We start from the raw sequence: 18,910 nt of genomic DNA on the forward strand, positions 1-18,910 counted from the left end.
ACTCCTAGTCATTCTTTTTCGAATTTACTCACAAGTCTACCAACAATCTTCTGGACTGCGCACGTTCGGTGCCTGAAGAGACGGGCTGTATTATGACTCCCCTTCTACTACATTTTCCCTCTTTACTACACGAAGCTTCGAGCATCTCCGTGGACACGATTTTGATCAATTTTTCAAGTTTCAACGTTGTTTCAACATTGTGTATATCAAGTTCCCAATCTCACACCGACTGGAGTCTGCATCTGTTGCTGAGTGGTAGCACAGCTATCGGTGACTGCCCTGGAGACCACCCACACAAACCCTTCCTTTTGTTCGATTGTTAAAAGCAGGTGGGGCGGGCAGAAGTAGGGGCCTGTACCGAGCGGGAGCGAAGAGTATGCCAGGTCTGGGGAGAGCACAGGCTCCGGACCTGGGAGTCTTCTAGAGGGCAGCATGGGAGGGGAAATGGGCTGAAACCCCGGGCATAGAGCCGGTTGCGTTGGGAATTGTTCTGTCATGAAAAAGGCGGGGATGGTGGAGCCCTCCTACTGCCTTTATTCATTCCTTATTCGATCCTTTGTGAAATCAGCTTCTTCCCACCCTATCCCCCCAGCCCTCTCCGCAGGAGCCTGAGTTGTGGGTGGCTAGAGAGCACTACCCTGGGAATGCAGCGTCCAGAGGCTCCCGGTTCTCCCAGCTGCTTCTCGAGACTCCCCGAACACTGACACTCACACGAACAGAGTCCGGCTGGATCCTCTTAACTGTTTTGCAACGATTCGGAACAATTCAGCACCATTTTAAAAGGTAGCAAAGCCAAGATACCTTTTCTTTCGTTCGTCCTCTGTCTTTTTATTTTTTCACAACAACTTGTCGTTTCTGCTTGGAGGGTCTAAGAAGAATCCATGATCTCTTTACCTTGTCTAATCTAGGAATTTCAAATTGGGCTTCTCAGAATTTAAATGAGGTCCCCATAATTGGTAATCAACATTTGGAGCCTTCCAAAATAGTCCTTTCCATTTCATGTAATGAGAGAGCCAAAGAAGCTCTGGCTTTTCTATGGTACATAATACGTATTCAATATAGCTCTCTCTCTCCCTCCCTCTCTCTGTCTCCCTCCCTCTCTCTCTCTCTCTCCCTCTCTCCCACTTCCTCCTCCCCACCCTCGTGCGCATGTGCACGCGCGCGTGTGCGTGCGTTTCTTTTCATTTGGAAACTCGTTCAGAGCCACTGAAAAGTCTGGAGAGGCTTAAATATGATTTCCCACGGATTCCTACTTCCACGTCAAATAATGTCCGGAAACGTTGCCACCAAATAAGTATGAGAATATTATTTTGGAGAAACAATTAACCCTTGTCAAAATATAAGGCGCGAGGAGAAAAGGTGAGACTGGACGACAAGGAAACCCTTTGCATTCGCTGGTGGAGGAAAGTGCAATTTGGGGACAGGCTGGAGGGGTGTTCCGTGACACATACTTCAGCACCGGAGGGGATGGACAGCATCTGCAGAGCAGGCTGCAGCCACGGGAACAGAACTGCGCTGCCGTTGCCACTGCTGCTGCCCTTGCTGCCACTGTCGTCGCCACGGGCAGCTGGGCTCCCTGCTCCTCACAGCTAAAAGGCGGTGCCTCCTAATACCCCATCGTCCCTCCTCCCCTTCCTTGATAAACGAAAAGTAGGCCTCCTTATTCACCTGCTATAACTGTCTACAGGGCTGTGAGGAGTACTCTAGTTCCACAGATTAAACCCTCAGCCGCACCTCCAAGAATAATTTTCTATAGGGGGCTGAGAGAAATGCAAGCAGAAGAGTTCAAAATTCTTAAAGGCTCTGAGAAATCATGGATTCTGAAGTAGAGGTCGAAATGCTTAAAGGCCCACTCATTTTGAAATAAACAAAATATTCATGGGAGAATTGCAACCGTTTGGGGAATAGCTTTGTGAGAGGAGGTTCCAGAACTACTCAAAACCCCACGTTAGAGAAACTGAAAGACTTCTAATTATTTTACTTGGCAGGTAAGTGATAACACTATTTTTTTTCTTATTTACAGCTCTAATGACTTTTTTCAAGATTTTAACAGAAAGATTATAAACAGCATTATTTTTCCTTGTGGATTAAGGAGATGAGCAACTTGATTTTTAAATGATCGTTCTCGCAACATTATTTTAGGAAATCTCTTGCCTAATAAAATAGTTGGATATTTTACTTCTCTGAAGTCCCTTATGTGACAAGAATATGGAAAATTACCTATATTGGCTTACATAATTATAATAATCTCTTAGTTGGGTATTTTTCATATTGCTGATCTAACAAAATTTTGAAGTTGTGTATGTCTTTTCCCCCAAAACAAATATAACCTGGCGTTTTGTAAGAGGGTTTATTTTTTTGTCTTACGTATACAGTTTAAAGTAATCTTGTCTGTGTTATATAGTTTGTAAGACTCTAAAAGTCACAAGTAGGCACGGTTTAACCACACCTTCTGTTGTGCTTTATATAATTTACCAAACAATGCACAGGAACAAATATGTGTACATACACACCAAATCTCTCTCTCTACCCGAAACTCCAAGTATGCCTACACCTATAGAATCTTACCTAAAATACACACATTTTTATTTAGCATTGTCTTTCCAGTCTTTTAAAGCTAAAGTCTCCTTGCTCAAACCACATTTGCCAGAAGGCAGAAAATGAAAAGCTTTAGTGTGCCTTTGTAGGAGAGCTGGGTTTTGATAGCATTCTGACTTCTTAGTTGTACAAAATACATTTGTCGTTGAAATCCAAAAAGTGGTAGGGGAAAATAGGTTCTTGACAAATCATAACCTTTAAAGTGTTCATTAAACCTGTTTTCTGTTGATTCTTATTTCTGGAGTCTTCCCCTGGAGCTTAAAACTATAGTCTTTCATAGTGACCTTGACAAGCATTCTACTTTAATAAAAAGGGTTCATTGGGTAAAGGCAGTGATACAAATTTATAGCCCGTGTCTGACATTTCACTAAGAGCTTAATCAATTCCAATAAGCATATTCAATTCATTGGAGTGTTGACTTGCAATGATGGACTTTTACAGCCATGTAAATACATCTGATACTATATGTATAACCAACACTGTGGAAAGAATTTACCCCTTTGAAAAATTACAGTTCAATTTCAACACAAAAAAAACCTCTGAGGCAGTTAAGATGCTATTTGTTGGTGGGCTGATGGGTCCTTGTTTTGTGATGGCTGAGAGTAGCAATTACACTGTAAGAAAAAAGATCATTTTTGTCTGTCACTTACCACTTACCATGAACCTACTTGCATAGCAGAAAGGGAACAGAGGCATTTATGTCATTGAGCTGCTTCGGGGCTGTATTGCCCTATATAGGTCAGAAAGATAATCTGAGGAAGAGAAAATGTACCATTGATTTAGATTCCTTCTTAGGAGAACTACGATGTGCTTCTAACTCAACCTGATTTTTTTCCCTCTAATCTGAGAGATGTGAATGGTAAATTACCACATGAGATAATTAATGATGTTTTAAGACACTTACAGTATATTGTTAGACTGATATATTGGTTGTCAATTAACATACACGGACTCTGTGGCTGGCATCTCACAAAATGAAAACAGAGACTAATGTATTCCAGGAAGCATACCTGTGGGTACGTGGTTACAGTTAACCTTCTTAGTGGTAGGGAGGGCAGGATTTCTTTATGTGTGGCTGAAACTACACAAAGTTATAGTTACCTTTGCCTAATCCCTTTGGCGATTAGTGATAGAAATAAATAACTTTAATTCACCCTTCCAAGCTCAGGCAAGATACATGGAAGCTCATGTCAATACTTATCTTTGGGGAAATGTGCTCATATTGAGATGGAGTTTTGTCAAGTAATCCCCATTACCCACCTCCTGCCAGAAAAAAAAAAAAAAAAAGAGTGGATGAGTTAATAAAACAAAATCTTTTTTTTGCACAGAATCACCTGTCTTAAAGCTTTATTCTAGAATATCCATATCCTGTTAAAGCAAGCTGTTCGTTTTTATAATTGTTTTGGTCCCTTAAGGAAAACTGATGCATGAGGTTTGCAGAGTACCAGACATAATGCTTCAACATCCCCTCCCCCATGAGGGTGGTGATGGTGTTGGTGATGGGTAAATCATTTTGTTGGTAGGGTAAAGTGTGGTTGACTGTTGCTTATATGTCAGACTGAAAGGAGAAAAGTGAAATAGGATTGCATAATAGGAAAATATAAAGTGTATCTGGGACCGGAGGATAAATAGAAATGAGCCCTAGAATCTGTTCAGTTGCTTTTCTTCTTTTAACAAAAAATAGTGTGTGAAGAGTGGAACAGGAAGTTATGGCCTGAATCTTTAAACTATAACATATTATAAAAACACCTCTTATTTAACTTGTTGTGTAGACAATCTAAACATTAACTGGATATTCTAATATAATTATTGATACTATCAGATCATATTGGATTTGAATGTTAAGAGTTTGCTTTTAGAATTGTTTCTTTGGGTTTGAACCAAGTTATATACATATTTATTTAAAAATATAAAATATGAGATGATTATTATTGGAATTTAAGAAGGCCCTCAGTAATTGACTTTGTGTGTGTGTGTGTGTGTGTCATTCAAAAGATGTATATTCCAGGCAATCAACTTGCTTATTCATCTAAGTCTAACAAGCAAGGCAAAACCCACTAGTGAAAAGCATGTTGTAAACTAGAAATTATTTCTATAGTCATCTCAGTTTCCCAGAAATCGTACAGTGAGTCATAGAATAGAGAGAGACCTCTTATTTAATATGTTCTTCCTGTTTAGGAGAAGAGTTATACATGGCATGTGTTGAAAGAGACAATATACTGCAGTATAAATATGTTATGCATCTTGATATAGCAGAACAAGTCCTTTTTGACAGTCAAAAGATTAGGATTCTTGAACTGCTTGCCATTAGATCTTGGACAAACCACTCAAACCAATAAAATTTAATTTTTCTTCTCTAAAAAGGGATACTTTACCTCCCAATTAAGGCACAATCCTCTTTATACAGTCAACACCTAAGTATTTGTTGGATGAATGAACAGATGCCTACTCTGTAGAATATTGGAAAGTCCCAATATGATGCTTTTGAGAGTGTTTTGGAAACTTAAGTGCTATATCTTTGAGTTATTATAAATAATCTCCAATACCATTAATTTCTTCATTTATCAGAAAATTCCCTGCTAATTACAATATGGTGGGCATGCCTCATACATTTAAAAGCTCTCAGTGTAGAGAATATATTTTTGTGTTAATTAGCATCAATTTTCTTATATCTCTTAATGGAATAAATATTTCAATGGAGCTAGGAGCTGGTTTAAAAGTATTTATTATTCAAAATTGACATCACATTTGATAGTGATCAGCATATCACAAGTTCATTTTAACTCTTTCATTTTTACCTTAAATGAATCAATGACTGCCTTTGTGTCATAATTTCCTGGTTTATAAAGAGATTAGTATTTATTATTATTTATTTCAAGAAGGAAAAAAGACAACATTAAGTGGACTTAAAAACTCAAAATTTAAAAATACAACTGGGAAGCTTTTTGATTTGCTTTCTAGCTAATGAAGATGGAATGAAGTGTGAACAACATGGGCCTGATCTATGGGGATACCCTGGACATGCTGTAAAGACATATTGACTTAGTACAGAGCTTAGGTTCTATTCGTAGATGTCCTCAAGAGATCTCATGTGTTTATTTATTTTTTTCATCAGTTGAAATTTTAAAAGTGACTATGATTTTTTAAATGTAATTTTTAAATTTTTAGATTTTCCCCATAGATCAGGCCCATGTTGTCCACACTTCATTCCATCTTCACTAGCTAGAAAGCAAATTTTAAATTTAGTCTGCATAGATTTCTACAGTAGCACTAAAAATATACTGCTAGTGTGTTCAGAATATCTAAATTATTGTTTGGTGTTATAGTCATTTCCAATATAGTTGTGTGATTAAACTATTTGACTACCAGAGATGCAAAATTATATAATTACCTAGCTAGTGATAGAATTTTGAGATTTTTAGTTTTTTTTGGTTTTATTTGTCATCACTTATCAAAAAAGAAAAAAAAAAGGAAAGAAATAACAGAATGGAAAATAGAAAAAAAAGAAAGTGAAAGGTCATTAAAATAATGTCATGTGACCAAGAGCTTTATCTTTGAATTATTATATGAAGCTTGTTCAGCACATTCTAACATTCAAAGTGTTAGAAGATCATCTTAGATTTTCCTGAATTCGGTCTTCAAATTCTCAGCAAAGCTAAAGTAATAGTATTTATCTATTTTTTTAAATAAAAGAATCATTAAACCCATGCATTAGGATAGGGGCTAATTCTTTATCGCTTCACCACATTTAATGTACATACTTGCAGAAATTTTTAAAAATAAAATTTGTGAAGTAGTTACGACTACATTTATATTTACCAAATATATTACCATTCACTCAATATTTCGAATATTTTAATTGTTTAAGGAATAAATGCTTACTTAATAAATCACTAAGTAAATTAACAGAAAGAAGGGATCTTTTAGAAATCATATCAGAATTTTAACAGTAATCCGTGGGCAGCTCAATGGCTCAGTTGGTTAGAGTGTGAACTCTCAACAAGATTGCTGGGCCCTCCACAACTAGATTGAAGGACAATGACTTGGAGCTGATGGGCCCTCAAGAAACACACTGTTCCCAATTTTTTAAAAAATCCCAACAACAACAACAAAAACAATAATCTGTTACACATATAAAACTTGAAAAGAATAATGCATTCTCCTGGAATCTTCTCAAAGGGATCCATATTGAGAAGTACCATAAGTATCTGAGATTAATAAATTTAAGAAAGTCCTTAAGAAAACAGTATTGCATGGCTAAAAATACATGAAACACATACAAATTTTCTTTCAGTCAAATATAGTTTCCTCATCAGCTGAATATGTATGTGATCTTGTGTAAATCACTTTATCTTAATTAAATAGCTCATTTGTTTTCTTGATCATCTTGAGAAATTATTATGCCAATTAGAAAACAAAGAAATATCTATAGGTTTAGTTGACCTCAAAAACTTTTCTTCTTCTTCCCTCAGACCATTTCTATCATAACCGTTCCCATGGTTTTATGGTGGGAAGTATGAGATTTAGGATCAGATAGATCTGAATTTCAATCCTGATTTACAGACAGGATGCATTAACTATGCAAACCTGGGCAAGGAATGAATCTCTTTATTTTCATATGTAAAACAAAAGAAAATTTCCACTTCAATATGTTGTTGGGAACAGTTAATATAACAGGGTATAGAAAATGGCTCATGCACTGCCCATACACAGAAGGAAATTGGTGAAGTTGATGTTTGTTATTACTTAACTTGTTAGGCCAGTCTGGGTATTGTGGTTCTGAGTCTCACACAGTTGTTCTCTTCATATTTCTTCAGATAAAAACCTGTGTCATATATTGTCTTCCAAAATATACAGTGCTCACTTCTACATAATTCTTTTATTCATGCTTCATCTTAAATCGTTTCCTTTTCTGTTTTCTTATTCAAGCCTACATCTCCTTGCATGGATTGCAAATTCAAATGGCCATAGGGCCTTAGGTAAGCTAATTAGCGTGGCTGGTCAATGGGGCCTGCAGCAAACTGCAGAGAGAAATCCCCCAAGAGGGTTCCTGATTCTCAGCTCTCCTTGATTATAGCAAAACCTGGGAACTAAAAACATAATTTTGTGTAAAATTTCCTCATTTTCACCTAATCTAATTAAATTTTTTTTTTCAATAAAAACTGACTACAAGGTGGACTCAGTACACAGGATGCTTCTGTATCTTGTAGCCTGCAGAACCGTTGCTTTTCTGTTTTCAGTGGCATTTGCTAAAACCCAATAGTGACTTATTTAGTCAGTCTTTTTCCAGTCCTCTATGGTTTTAACTAAAAATGGGAGAATGAACCATGACTTGGCAAAAAACCTAATCTTAATATCTTTTAGAAATTTCCCAGAAATAAATCTCAAAAAATCATGAGTGGCTGAGATGAAATAGATACACCCTTTCTCTGAATGGTCAAAAATATTGTCGGGGAAAAAAAGAGTCCATAGAATAAATAGGAATGAAGATGGATCAACACTTTAATAATGTGTTTTACTCGTATTTCAGCATCTCTTCCCACTAGTTGAATTGTTTTAGGAGGTACTGCCCAAAACATTAACAAATGCTGAAGATTTCCAATGAAAATTTTTTGAGAAATAAGCAACTCTATCACACACAATTCATTTTTTGTGTGAAAATTAAATTTAAATCTTATCCCAACTTTATTTCTTTGAACTTATTTTTTGAGGTATGTATAAAAGAAGTACAATCATAGAATGATCAGTTGAATAAAACCTAGAAATAATTTACATTGTTTATGTATACACTCATATAAAGCCCCAGTTAGGCTATTTTCTCCTGAACAGAATTAACAAAACTCCAAATGAAATGTAGTTTCTTCCTTCAATGTGTAGTTCCAAAATATTTACATAAGAACTTTATTTCAGTGTGCTTAGCTGAGCCAAATCACTGAACTTTTTCAAGTTCATCACTGATACGTATTAAGAGATCGACTCCTTGGAGCAAAATGGTGCTCAAATGGATAAAAGTTCTGAGCATTAATCTGAGACTATATTATAAATATTCTTAATGAACATAGAAGTTGAACACTTGGAACAAGGCTGATATGTGGCCAAAAAGAAAAAAGAAAAAAGAAGTTTGGCATCTGATGAATTACTTAGTATTTCTTTTTGTAACAAATTAAAGCTGTCTGGCTTCTAACAAAGAGCTTGTGAGCTGTATGGCAGTATTTTGAACAAGGAGATCATTTATAAATGCAGGCTTTATATTTAGGAAATGATTACAGGATGCAGCTGCAGGCTTTGATGACTTTTAATAAAGCACGTTATAAAGTGAAATAGCAATACATGCTTAACAGATGATATTGATTCAACACATTATGGAACATCATTAAATTTACATACTGGATTGTTAAAGCAATATATGTGTTCCTATAATACCGGTGGTTTTGAATTTTTCTAGGATATTTTGAAGAGAAATTCAAGGCAGGTTAGTTTTTATTTTTTTAAAGGATGTACCAGAATTTATTTAACCTGACTCTTTTAAATGACTATTACTCTTTACTCAATGTTTTGTTATTATAATAAGTAATGCTGAAATCAATATTCTTATTACACATGCATTTGCACAAACGTTCCCTACATCCATTTGTTGTCACCTGACTTTGCTTGTGGAACATGCAACGATCATATTGTTTAAACTTGATGTATTCATTCTTATGTATCATTTCTGGGCTTTGTTTTATGCTTTAGAAATATCTTCTCCACTCCAAAATTATAGAATAAAAATGATTCATCCATGTTTCCTAGCAGTACTTTCATTGTTTTACTTTTACAGTTCATGCCTGGCTGAGCCCCTGCAGAATATATATATATATATGAAGTCTGCTCGGGAGCCAAGGAACTGCTCTGAGAAGCCCTGGCCTGAGTTCCTGTCTAGAGAAGTTAATTTTTTTTTTATTAGTTTCAGGTGTACAAAACATTGTAATAGTTAAACATTTATATGCCTCACAAAATTATAACCCTGCTCCCTCAATCTACTACCCCTCTGACATCATATACAACAGTTATAATTCCATTGACTCTATTCCCTATGCTGTACTCCACATATAAAATTATAGTTGACATTCAGTATTATTCAGCTTCAGTTTCAAGTGTACAGCGCAGTGGTCAGGCATCTACACTATCCATGAAGTGGTATTCCTAAGAAGACAAGTGCTCATCTGACAGACTACAAAATCTTTACAACATTATTGATTATATTCCCCAAACTGTCTTTCATATCACTGTGGCAATATTGTGGCTACATATTGTGCTTTCTAATCCCCTCACCTTATCCCTGATCCCCACCCCTCTCCCATCTACCAACCATCAGTTTTTTCTCTATATCTCTGAGACTATTTCTGTTTAGTTTGCTCATTTCTTCTGTTATTTAGATTCCACATATATGTAAGATCATATGGTATTTGTCTTTCTTCATCTGACTTATTTCACTTAGCATAATGTTCTCTAGGTCTATCTATATCATTGCAAATGGTAAGATTTCATTCTGCATAGCCGAGTAATACTCCAAGAGACAGGTTAAATTTTAATGAATGGGATAGTGTATCTAGCTCTGCTAAACCAATACAAATTTTATTTATTTAATTGGTAAAGTAAATAAGCTGAAAGTTCTTAAATTTCTATAGCATATAGAATTATAAAACAAGATTCATATGTTAATATATGAAGATATAATTTTCCAACTTTTTTTTTTATTAAAAAAGTATAGTGGACATATAACATAATATCAGGTTGAGGTGTACACCATAGTTGTTCAACATTTATATAGCTAAAGAAGTGATCACCATAGGTCCAACAATCCTCTGACATCATACCATGCTATCACAATGTCATTGACTGTATTCCCCATGCTGTACGTTACATCCTCATGACTTATTTGTTTTATACCTGAAAATTTGAACCTCTTATTCCCCTTCAACATCCCCACACTTTTTTTTTAAGTCTGCCTCTTGTGTTTTTTTGTTTGTTTGTTTGTTTGTTTTTTGTTTTTGGTGTTTTTTTTTTAAGATTTTATTGGGGAACGGGAACAGGACTTTATTGGGGAAAGTTTGTAATTCCAGGCCTTTTTTCCAAGTCAAGTTGTTGTCCTTTCAGTCTTAGTTGTGGAGGACGCAGCTCAGCTCCAGGTCCAGTTGCCGTTTCTAGTTGCAGGGGGCACAGCCCATCATCCCTTGCGGGAGTCGAACCGGTAACCTTGTGGTTGTGAGGACGCACTCCAACCAACTGAGCCATCCGGGAGCTCAGCGGCAGCTCAGCTCAAGGTGCTGTTCAATCTTAGTTGCAGGGGGCAGAGCCCACCATCCCTTGCGGGACTGAGGAATTGAACCGGCAACCTTGTGATTGGGAGCCCACTGGCCCATGTGGGAATTGAACCAGCAGCCTTCGGAGTTAGAAGCATGGAGCTCTAACCGCCTGAGCCACCGGGCCGGCCCCCCACACTTTGTAATTGTTCAATTACAGTTAACTTTCAGTATTATTTTATATTAATTTCAGGTGTACACATAGTGTGGTTAGCCATTTGTATGGCTAGTCTAGTACTCACTAGAAGTGATCCCCCTGACTACCTGGCACTATACATAGCTATTACCAGTGCTACCATATAGGACAATATTCCCTATGCTTTACTTTCCATCCCCATTTTTTAATTTTTTAACTACCAATTTTTTACCAATTTTTTTAACTACCAATTTGTACTTCTTAATCCCTTCTACTTTTTCGCCCACTCCCAAGCCCCCTCCCAGCTGACAATCTTCAAAATGTTCTATTTTTTTTTTGTTGTTGTTGTTGTTCTTTAGATTCCACCTATAAGTGAAATCACATTGCATCTGTCTTTCTTTATCCAACATACTCCATTCAGTACAATACCTTCTAGGTCCATCCATGCCACCGCAGATGACAAAAACCCATTCCCTACCATGGCCGAGCAGTATTCCATTATATATGAGTATATATACCACATACACCTACTCTTTATCCATTCCTCCTTCCATAGGCATTCAGGATGACTCCACAGCTTAGCTATTGTAAATAATACTGCAGTGAACATATGGAATGTACCCTTAAGTAGCATTTTGGGTTTCTTTGAATAAATACCCATAAGTGGGATTACTAGGTCCTTCTCTGTCTCTTGTGGAAGCCTTTGTTTTAAAGTCTATTTTGTCTGTTATAAATATGGCTACTCCAGATTTTTTTGCCCCCATTTCCTTTTTCTTGCAATAACTTTTTCCATCCTTTTACTTTCAGTCTGTGTGTGTCTTTCAATCTGAAGGGAATCTCTTGTAGACAGCATATGTAAGGGTTTAGTTTTCTTATCCATTCAGCCACCCTATATTTAATCCAAATTAAATTTAGAGCATTTAATCCATTTACATTGAAAGTAATTGTTGCTAGCTATCTATTGCCATTTTCTTATTCATATTTTTTATTTACTTTTTTTCCATCTTAAAGAAGTCCCTCTAAGATTCCTTGTAATACTGGTTTGGTGATGATGAACTCCTTTAACTTTTTCTTGTCTGGGAAGCTCTTTATCTGTCCTTTGATTTTAAATCATAACCTTGCTCAGTAGAGTAGTCTTGGTTGTAGATACTTACTTATCATCATTTTGAATATTTCCTGCCACTCTCTTCTGGCCTGCAAAGTTTCTGTTGAGAAATCAGCTAACAATCTTATGGGAGCTCCTTTATAAGTTACTAGTAGCCATTCTCTTGCTGTTTTTAGGATTCTCTTTTTTTCCTTAATTTTTGACACTTTAATTATGATGTCTTGGTGTAAGCCTGTTTGGGTTCATCTTGCTTGGGACTCTGTGCTTCCTGGGCTTATATGTCTATTTCCTTTGCCAGGATAGGAAAATTCTCAGTCAATGTGTCTTCAAATAATTTCTCAATCCCTTTCTTTCACTCTTCTCCTTCTAGTATCCCTATGATGTCAATGTTGTTATGCTTGATGTTGTCTCAGAGGTCTCTTAAACTATTCTCTTTTTTTAAATGTATTTTTTTTCCTTTTGCTCTTCTGATTGGGTGTTTTCTGTTACCTTGTCTTCTAAACAGCTGATTCAGTCCTCTGTTTCATCTACTCTGTTGGTCATTCCTTCTAGTGCATTCTTCATTTCAGTTACTGTATTCCTAACTTCTGACAGGTTCTTTTTGTTTGTTTGTTTCTATGTCCTTTTTATGCTTGCGATCTCTTTGTTGAAGTTCTCACTGAGTTCCTCGAACATCTTTATAACCAGTGTTTTGAACTCTGGTAGGTTGCTTGCCTCCGTTTCATTTAGTTTTTGTTCTTGAGTTTTCCCCTGTTTTTTCATTTGGGATACATTTCTCTGTTTCCTCATTTTGGTTGCCTCTCTGTTTGTTTCAATGTATGAGGTAGACCTGCTATGTCTCCCAGTCTTGCACATGGCCTTATGCAGTAGGTGCCTCATGGGGCCGACTGGCACAGTTTCCCTGGTCACCTGCACCGGGTGCTCCAGAGATGTACCTTGTGTGTGTGTGGGGGGGATTGTATTTGAGCCTTAGTTGCTATTGGCACATAAGTGGGTGGGATTGACCCTCAGGTTGACTGGCTGTGGGATTTGGCCATGTCCACAGCTTATGGACTGCTGTGTGGGAGTGCTCACCTCATGAAGTAGGAGTCCCCCTCGTGGGCTCTTGTGCCTGTTGAGACTGCCCTTTTTGTGTGCCACTTGTGGGGCTAATTGGGTGATGCTCTGCTGTGGTCAGAAGCTAACCTCCAAGTATGTTGGTTTTGGGGCCTCTTGGGAGGGGCTCTGGTGTAGGCCTTAGCCAATCACTGCCTGTGACTGGCTGGGGACTACGTGATAGGATCTACAAAGTGATCGATGGTTGGTTGCTGCCTGTGCTGGACCTGGAGGTAAGTGAGAGAGACCATGCTGTGAACCAGGGACATCTGTCACCAGTATCGGGTCTCAGGTAGCTCCACAAAAAGCCAGGACACACTTAGGCCTGCTGCCACCTGCCAGCGCCTGTAAGATTCAGCCACTGATCAAATTTTTTATGTTATGGAGTTGGGTGTGGTGAGGTCTCAGTGAGTCACTGGGGTGGAGCAAGTGGAGCTCATGAGACCAGTTCAGATTCAGATTTTCCCATGGTCATGGGGGAGGGCTCAACACAGGAAAGATGGCACCCATCTGCTGGCTGCATAGTAGGAGGACCCCACATAGGGAAAATTCCTCCACTCCTTGCCGTGAAACCACACAACTCAGTCTTTCCCTGTATTTCTCTTATGCCCCCAAGTCACTTCCCTCTGCCAAAGCCCCAGGTGAGTGCCTGGGAGTCAATCTGTGCAGACCCTTTAAGAGGATGTCTAGTTTTCCCACAGTCTTCTATCTCACCCAGATAGTCAGAATCCCCACTGTTTTTCACAGCCAGATGTTGGGAGCTTCTTTTTCTGGTACCAGTACTCCTAACTGGGGAGCCTGGGGTGAGGCTTCAGTCTCTTATTCCTCTGTGGAGAACCTCTGTGGCTGAGGCATCCCTCCCAATTTTCTTCTGCCACACAGAGGTTTGGGGCTAGCCCATTTTGTGTCTGCTCCTTCTACCAGTCTCGATGTGGCTTCTTCTTTTTACCTTTAGTTATAAAATTTCTGTTCAGCTAGACTTCAGATGGTTCTCCAGGTTGATTGTTCTATACTATAGTTGTAATTTTCATGTGATCACAGAATCAGGCAAGCACAACATTTATCTACTTCACCATCTTGCATCTCTCTATTCCAAACACTTTAAACTCTTATGTTTTTCATAAAGAAAGGTGAATGTCACTTTGTAAAAAAAATACATTTATTAGAAATAATTTGTGTTCAGCACTTTGCTGGCATTGCCAAAAATTCTAAATTTCAATGTCAAGTGGCTGGAATACTGATAAATAGAAGCAAATACAACTCATAACTCACAAGTGTCTGGACAAGTATTTGTAGGTCACCTTATGCAGAATGAGACAGTATAGATTACTTTTAAAGACTAAGCTTTGTCTCTGATCTCAAGAAGGTTGGAATCCAATGAGTCAAAACAAGAATATATAGAATCATAAAGTCATTACAAGGTAGAACTGTAAATGTACTCATAAATTATCAGGTTAGGAAGCCGATAGTAATAGTAGTAATACATACTGAAAAGGTAGACAATATGCAGGAGAACATAAAGGATTTTAAACAAATAATACAATCTTAAACTCTGGCTTTTCACTGATGAATGATAGTTTTATACCAATTATTTTTGCTCTGGTTTTTGATATGCAATAGGTATAAAACAATAATATTTTTCTAAGAATTAAAGTGAAAGTTTAAATAATTCAATAATGCTCTCACAAAATTATTGATTTTCTAAGAAGTAATTTTAGTTAATGTCATGTTTACTTGATTTTATAATCTTGCACACATTCTATAACAAAAAATGATATGCAAATTTTAAAAATCAACACACAATATATGCGAATGTAAAATATTTCAATTTATAATAGAAGTTCATAAGTATATTTACAAGAAGTTGACCATATATTATTTCACAAAGCAAACCATGCCAAATTCAATGTTTAAAATTCTAAGAGCATAGTCTTTGATTAGTACCACATAATTAAAAATGAATTAAAATAAAAAAGTATTTCCAAGAAATGGTGCTGGAACAACTGGACATCCATATGCAAAAATAAATCTAGAAGTGACATCAGAAACATGGTGGTGTGAGGGGTGCCCCTTGATCTCCCTCCTTGAAGTGTCAAGTTGAACCTCTATAACTCAACGAAGGATTCCCTATACAACACAAACCCATCTGAGAGATCCATGCATCAAAAACATCTGAAGGTGGGTAAACAGGGGCAAATGGGAGGAGGGAAGGGAGAAATGCAGACTGGTTCCTCAGGTTGCAGCCCAGGACTCACTGCGGTCCTGGGAGAAGGGTGCATGGAGACTGCAGGTGCGCTCTCTGTGGGCGCAGCAATCCTGCCTGAGATCAGCATATAATATGGCTGAATGCAGAAATAAAAGAAAGTATCAGATATGTATGGAATCACAAAAACCCCAAATAGCCAAAGCAATCCTAAAAAAAATTAACAAGGCTGTAGTGATCACACTTCTTGACTTCAATTTATACTACAAAAGAGACAATAATCAAAACAACATGGTACTGTCAGAAAAACAGACACAGAGAAAAATGGAATAGAATTGAGAATGCAGAAATAAACTCACATGTATATGAATAGATAATTTTTGACAAAGGAGCTAAAAACATACAAAAGAGCAAAGAAATCCTCTTCAATAAATGGTGCTGGGAAAATTGGAAAGCCATGTACAAAAGAATGACACTAGACTGCTATTTGTCACCATGTACCAAAATTAACTCAAAATAGATCAAAGATCTAACCATAAGACCAGAAACCATAAACTGCATAGGAGAAACCATAGGTACTAAACTTATGGACCTTGGATTCACAGATAATTTTATTTGACCTCAAAGGCAAGCGAAGTAAAATCACAAATAAATGAATGGGACTATATCAAACTAAAATGCTTTTGCACAGCAAAAGAAATCATCAACATGACAAAGAGGCAACCAACAAAACGGGAGAAGATTTTTGCAAACAACACCTCCAATAAGGGGCTAATATCCAAAATATATAAAGAACTTGTACAACTCAACATCAAAATATTCAATACAATTCAAAAATGGGCAGAGGACATGAGCAGACACTTCTGCCACGAAGACATACAAATGGCCAACAGATATATGAAAAAATGCTCAACTTTACTAGCTGTTAGGGAAATGCAAATCAAAACCACATTGTAATACCACCTCACACGTTAGAATGGCTGTTATCAACAAGACAAATAATAATGTGTTGGAGAGGGTGCACAGAAAAAGGAACCCTCTTACTCGTACAATGCTGGTGGGAATGTAAATTGGTATAGGCACTATGAAAAACAGTATGGGGAAAAAAAAACAGTATGGAATTTCCTCCAAAAATTAAGAATATAATTACCATATGACCCAAGAATCTGTCTTCTAGGTATCCACCCCAAAAAATTCTGAAAGTATTTATTTGTAAAGATGTATGGACCCCTATGTTCATTGCAGTATTATTCATGGTGGCCCAAACATGGAAATAAAGTGTCTTTCTGTAGACTATTGGATAAAAAAGATGTGGTACATATATACAATGGAATATTACTCAGCCATAAGAAAAGATGAAATACCACCATTTGGGAAACATGGATGGATCTTGAGATTATCATGCTAAGCGAAATAAGACAGAAAAAGTCGAGAACCATTTGTGAGACATAAAACTGAAAGCAACAAATGAACAAGACAAAGAAACAAACAAAAATTCATAGACACAACACTTTAGTGGTTATCTGAGGGTAAGGGGGGAGGACTGTGGTAGAAGAAGAAAAAGGGTTCAAATATATGGTGATGGAGGGAGAAATGACTATGAGTGTTAAACACAATGCAATATACAGATGATGTATTATAAAAATGTACACTTGAAACCAATATAACATTACTAACCAATGTTACCCCAGTAAATTTAATAAAAATTAAAAAAAATAAATAAACCAACACAAATCTTACATCCTCTTTAAGAATTAACTCAAAATGGATCATAGACCTAATATAAATATAAATATAAAATGCAACACTTTAAACTTTAAAACTCCCACAAGACAACATAAGGGAAAATCTAAATAATTTCAGGTATGGTGATATTTTATTATAGATTCAACACCAAAAGCACAATCCATTAGACTTCATTAAAACAAAAAAAACTTCTGCTCTGTGCAATAATGTGAAGAAAATAAGATGAGCCATATATTAGGAGAAAATATTTGCAAAATACATATCTGACAAAGTACTGCTATTCAAAATATATGAAAAACTCTTAAAACTCTAAAATAAATGAACAACCCAACTAAAAAATGATCAAGATACTGAAACAGACATCTCACTTGAGAAGATATATAGATGGTAAATATGCATATGGAAAGATATTCAATATCATATGTGACTAGAAAATTGCAAATTAAAATGACATACCAGTACATACTTATTAGAATAGTCAAAATTCAAAACACTGACAACACATAATGTTGTTGAAGATATGGAGCAATAGGAAACCTCATTCATTCCTGGTTGGACAGCAAATAGTACAGCTAATTTGGAAGACAGTTGGGTAGTTTCTTACAAATATAAATGTATTCTTACCATACAATTCAGCAATTGTGCTCTTTAGTATTAATCAAATGAATTGAAAATATACATCCACATGAAAACCTGCACACAGACGTTTATAGCAGCTTTATTCAAATTGCCAAAACTTAGAGGCAACCAGTAGTAAATGGATAAACTTTCAGTAGTGAATGGGTAAACTGCAGTACATACACAGAATGGAATATTATTCAGCACTAAAATAAATGAATCATCAAACTATATGACCCAATTTCTCTGAGTTCAAGTACACAGTAAGTGCTCAAAAATATTTGTAAGCGAAGATCTACCTTTTAAAAAAAGATTAATTTATGACATATAATTTTGCTCTGCTCTTTAATTTTGATACAATTCCATTCTCTTTCTTTTTAACCTTTTATTTTGAAAAAAATCAGTCATATCCTTCCCCTAGATTTACTATTTGTTAATATCACCATACTTAATTATTGTCGTTCAGTGTTATATTAAGTTGCAGTGTTTTAGCTATTTCAAACTAGTTATTACTGCTTTTTAAAATATATTCAATGTATCTTTAGACTACTTACTGACAATTTCTTTGCTCACTATTTCTTTTTTGAAAAAAAATTGAGATATAATTCCCATAACATAGTATTCACCCTTTTAAAGTATATAATTCAGTGGCTTTCAGCATATTCACAAGGTTGTGCAACTATCACCACTATCTACTTTCAAAATATTTTCATCACCCAAAAAGAAACTGTACCCACTAGCAGTCACTCTCCATTTTCCTCTCCTGTCAGCCTTTGGCAACATCTAATCTACTTTTTATCTCTATGGCTTTTTCCTATTCTGGAATTTCATATAAATGAAATCATAGAATCTGTGTGTGTTTTTGTGGTTGGCTTTTTAAACTTAGTATAATTTTGTCAAAATCCAAAAGTAATTGTCATTGCAACGATTATGCCTATAGTTCATAGGAAATTTCATTAAAAAATATAGATGCAAAAATAAGATAAATATATTTCTGTATGCATGTGGAAATATTCTATTTGGACAGGTAAATAGGTTGATTTAAAATCAATTTCATGGGTTTC

At 36.3% G+C, this 18,910-nt stretch overlaps 1 protein-coding gene across 6 annotated transcripts in view; it reads left to right on the forward strand.

Annotated features, from left to right (window-relative positions):
• The first annotated feature begins 605 nt into the window (after positions 1 to 605).
• SNTG1 (syntrophin gamma 1) overlaps positions 606 to 18,910 on the forward strand; it is an 894,682-nt gene continuing 876,377 nt past the window's right edge. For all 6 annotated transcript variants that reach the window (XM_081070081.1, XM_081070082.1, XM_081070080.1 and 3 more), the window contains exons 1-2: positions 606 to 783; positions 1,202 to 1,988. The gene's annotated coding sequence lies outside the window, so the exon portion shown is untranslated. The remainder of the gene's footprint in view (positions 784 to 1,201; positions 1,989 to 18,910) is intronic.

Source organism: Rhinolophus hipposideros, assembly GCF_964194185.1.
Source record: "Rhinolophus hipposideros genome assembly, chromosome: 13".
Lineage (NCBI taxonomy): Eukaryota > Metazoa > Chordata > Mammalia > Chiroptera > Rhinolophidae > Rhinolophus > Rhinolophus hipposideros.